Source organism: Macrobrachium rosenbergii, chromosome 37 (genome assembly GCF_040412425.1).
Source record: "Macrobrachium rosenbergii isolate ZJJX-2024 chromosome 37, ASM4041242v1, whole genome shotgun sequence".
NCBI classification, from domain to species: Eukaryota; Metazoa; Arthropoda; class Malacostraca; order Decapoda; family Palaemonidae; genus Macrobrachium; species Macrobrachium rosenbergii.
Window position 1 is genome coordinate 17,727,240 of NC_089777.1, and position 4,592 is coordinate 17,731,831.

Below are 4,592 nucleotides of genomic sequence, written 5' to 3' on the forward strand. Positions count from 1 at the left end.
CTAATCCTTCGGGCCAGCCCTCTCTAGGAGAGCTGTTAATCAGCTCAGTGGTCTGGTTAAACTAACGTATACTTAACCTATATTTTCTACGCCTTTTGTCCAGCACTGTTCGTAGGGGCTCTTAACTGGTCTTCTGCTATTTCTTTGATTAATCTTTTCTCGTCTGAATTTAGAACATTATGGAATAGCATTAGTTTCTTGTATTCAATTCTACAGGTTTACTGGCCATATGCCGGACTCCGCCATAATGCCTCAGTAGGGCGTGCCCTTCGGCTGTCCATACATTCCTCGGAGGATCCTGCATTGCGTTTGCTCTAGATCCTTTGAGTCATTTTCCGTTAAGTAGCTCCAGGTCTCTGTGTTGGGACCACTGCTGTTTCGTGGATCTTATTCCTTGCTTCTGATGCCATAATTCCTACTTTATTTACGTCTCCATATTCTCTTATTTCTCTTCGTAGGTACTCTACCTTTTGTTTTCTCGTTTTAATACTTGTTTCTTTTGAGCCATTTTGGGTGTACCACTCTCCTAGGTATTTATGTTCGTTTGCACTGCTCATTGGGCCCTTTTTTAACTGTTCTTATGTGAACTTCCTTGCCCTTTGCTCTTCTATCTATTATCAGCACTGCTGACTTACTAGGCTCAGTGTTAAATGTGAACTTCTTCAGTTGCTCCAGGCTACGTAATTGTCTGCATTCCGCCTTGTGACTCTTCTTCTTCTTCTTATTCTGAGCAACACCTGAGGACACTTCGTTAATGTGTAAACAAGCATTAGCAAAAGAGAAAAAGAACGAGCGAGAGAGCCGTTTCATAGACAAATCCCAACTATCATTTAACTACACTTGCTTCCCTGTAGAACATTTTTTACCAAAAAATATGAAGACTTTGAACTTCTGTTAACAAATCTGTCATAAAAAAACAGTATTCAGTTCACACGCAAAGGCCTGCAGATGAAATCATTACAATATAAGTCCAGAAAAATAACCAAATCTTTATTGTCAGCCTTTACAAAATTACAGAGCGAAGATCTACTTACGTGAGTACAGAAGGAAAAGCGAGTCAGTCACCGGTCCAAAGTTCCAATCAGCAAATTCGAAGAAGAGGAAATTCCATTTGTTTACGTTTATCTCCGTCCATGAGAACCATCACTTGCTCTCCAGAGAAGTCAGTGACGCATCTTTCTGCAAATTTTCCTTCATTGTTGAAGCTGAGAGCTGTATATAAAGAGAGACCAACGCCACAGAATCAACACAACTTCCCCAAACTTCGAGGAACCAACACCACAAATAGCTAGTCGAGATGAAGGGCTTCTTCTTCCTCCTCTCCGCGGTCTTACTGGTTGCTTTTGCAACGGCTGTTCCTCAGCCGAAGAACTGCGGTAAGTTTTTTCTGTTTGTTTGATATTTTTCTGTCGTCCTCGAGCGAGGATTTAGTGGTCCTCGAAGCTGCCAGAGGATGAGAGTATTCAATTATTTTCATTTCCTCGAGATTTCATGCTTGTTATGCAGTTAATTTCAGCGCTGACGCATCTAATGTTTTGTTTCTTGGGCGGAAAGTACTTGAGAATGGTTCATACGTTACGAAGACAGTAATTTTTGTATCTATAGCGTTATTGTCCCCCTTTTTCTGGGGTGTTATGCTTCAAAAATAATAAACTATAGGCCTAATCTCCAAGTGAGACTTACTAATTACATAAAACTGTCTAAATGATTTTTATCATCTCTTTCACTTTCTCTCGCAGTTCCAAATCCCCTATCAACGCGAGGGTGGACAGTGTCACTTCCACCACCATCAACGTATCCTTCGAGGATCCCGACGACTCCTCATGTCCCATCGTGGCCTACGAGACTTCATGGCAGCCGGCCTTGTCCAACGTCTTGCCGAAGGACGCAGAAGGAGAAGGAAACCATGTTTACCACGAGGAAATCACCGATCTCCTCCCCCACACCAAGTACAGGATCTCTATCGTCTCCATATCCTACGACTTGGTCGAGTCTTCTCCTAAAGTCCTGTACGCTACTACGGACTGAGACGCTCTTCTGGGATATATGTAAATGACTGTCTGCTCCCTCCACTTACTACTTTTAACTGTTTCCTAGGAACTGTGACTGAATAAAGTATAAAATGCATTATCTGTCGTTTTGATTTTCGTTACGAATATAACTGAGTTTTTGGATTACTGTCAGTCCATCCCCAAAAAGGCGGAGGAAGTGTGTGATAAGCTTTTAATGGGCAAAAGAGAAGTGTTTTGGGCCTCTAGAAAGGTTATAGGCTAACTAATCATGTCCAGGATGATTTAGGTTCCTGGTTCCTGGTCCCTAAGCGCTCACTGCACAAACACAATTGCGGGCACACTATACACGATTCTCATGAGGTGCGAAGCTTTATTCCGACTCACTCCAGAATAAGTATAGCATTTCAAATCGTCATTGTTGTCGTATATCCTATATGGTATTGAAAGGTTGCTTGCACTGCACCTGAACTCAGGTAATGGAGGAACTATATTGAGCCTATAGGCCTCCCCTGCGTTCTCCTACAAATAACACAATGGTGTATTATACTCTTAATTAGTTGCATTATCTGTGGGATCCAGAACTCCTGTCTGACACTCCTCGCCACAGTGGCATTTACACTCATATCAGCATTAGCATCATGATGTTCTTTAATAATTACCCGAGTAACATAGCAACTCTTCGGCAATAGTGTGGGAAACTTAACGGATTTGGGTAACTGTGCGTGTTCTAGTCTACCCTTATACACCTTATTACCCCGTTGTCCAGGTGTACGAGAGCCAGTTTTCTTTTTCTTACCCCCTTCATCAAACTCTCGTATTCATCTTGAAAATATTCTCTCTGTTTGATGGCAATGGTCTTATTCTTTGCCTCTTGGAGTTCTTCAAGGTCAATTCACCATCCCTCTTCATACTGATTGAACTCCTACAATTATTCAAAAGTCGTAGGATCCACGCTGTGGTCCTACAGACCTTTAACCTTGCTGAATCTCTCCCAATTCAGCAAGTGAGTATTACCACTCAGGTTGTCCCCTACAGTATTGACCAAAATGTTCTCTTCCCTACCCTGCACAAGTGATCCACCAACCCATGACCTATCTATTGGCCAAGAGGAATTTTTTAACCAAGGGGTGCCTCCCACCAGAAAGAACTATCCAAGATCATTTCTGTCCTTTTCCCAAGTGTCAACCAGTCGCTGGGATTATCATCTGTAGGCACATAGGACAAGACCGCCTCTGGAATTAAAGAGTTAATTTCCTGTATTCTGTTCTTCACAAACACAGGCAGAACACTCTTCCATACTAGCCAACTTAGGGCGACTTTACTGTCCGACAAACGAACAGTTCAAAAACTCATCCTGCTCAAAGGATTCTTTAATGAATTTGGCCATTCTTGCTGCTGGCAACAATGCCATCAATTCAATCTTCGGAACACTTAATTCTTTAATAGGCGCTGCTCTTGCCTTTGCCATCATTAAACAAGAGTTTTCGTTCTTTACTCTATAAGCTACACAACCATATGCTGACTCGCTGGCATGGCAGAATATGTGCAAGGAATCCCCCTTTCGTAGGCTAGTGTTCCTAGGAAAGAAAATATCAAGACATTTTTCTAAGTCTTCGGATAACTCAACCCACTGGTTCTGTAACGGGTCTGGGAGTTGTTCATCCCAATCTAGTTGTTGCTTCCACAAATTCTGCAGGTATATCCTTGCCCAAGGACGTACAGTTCGACTGGCGTAAGCGCAGTCTCTATTTCACTACCCTCATCTAAAGTACACCTCAAGTAATTCTCCTCATAATTCGATATGCATCTTCTAAAGAAGGTTTCCCTCAATGTACTTTCAAATGAATAGGAATACTTGAATGGATTTGTAGACACCGACAATTATGGCTGCATTCTTGAGTTCCCAACCAGCTCGAACCACTCTACTTTAAAGCTATGAAGCGACTGCCTTCACGGCCGTCTTTGACCGAAACCAAACCTTCGACTAACTAGTATAGTTAAGCAATACTACAAGTATACTTACAATCAAACACACGAAACAACGAAGACAAAATCTTTTACTACTAAATACGAACAACGAAACATAATATCTTTCTCCTGCATAACACGCATTTCCACTTTACGTCGTTCTTCATTGGTTGGGTGGGTAGAGCTTTCGGCTAGCACGCTGTTGGCCCAGCGTTCGACTCTCAGAGCGGCCAATGAAGAATTAGAGGAATTTATTTCTGGTGATATCAATTCATTTCTCGTCATAATGCGGTTCGGATTCCACAACGAGCTGTAGGTCCCGTTGCTAGGTAACCAGTTGGTTCTTAGCCACGTAAAATAAATCTAATCCTTCGGGCCAGCCCTAAGAGAGCTGTCAATCAGCTCAGCGGTCTGGTTAAACTAAGATATACTTAACTTTTCCACTTTATGTAAATTTCAAGAGAATACTTAAAACTATACCACAACTTGCGGAAGAGTACAATCTCTCTTGACGAAGTTTCGACAGCTTTTATTCCCTTGAATACAATTTTACACAATTTGATTTCGACTTTACATCGTATATATAGCATTTAACAGTTCTTCATTTGATTC

The 4,592-nt window shown here is 41.8% G+C and overlaps 1 long non-coding RNA gene across 1 annotated transcript; it reads left to right on the top strand.

The window, feature by feature from the left end:
* Positions 1-529: 529 nt before the first annotated feature.
* On the top strand, positions 530-2,130 carry LOC136825136 (uncharacterized). The gene is made up of 2 exons (XR_010849251.1): positions 530-1,376; positions 1,740-2,130. It is a non-coding gene; the product is annotated as an uncharacterized lncRNA (long non-coding RNA).
* Positions 2,131-4,592: the final 2,462 nt, after the last annotated feature.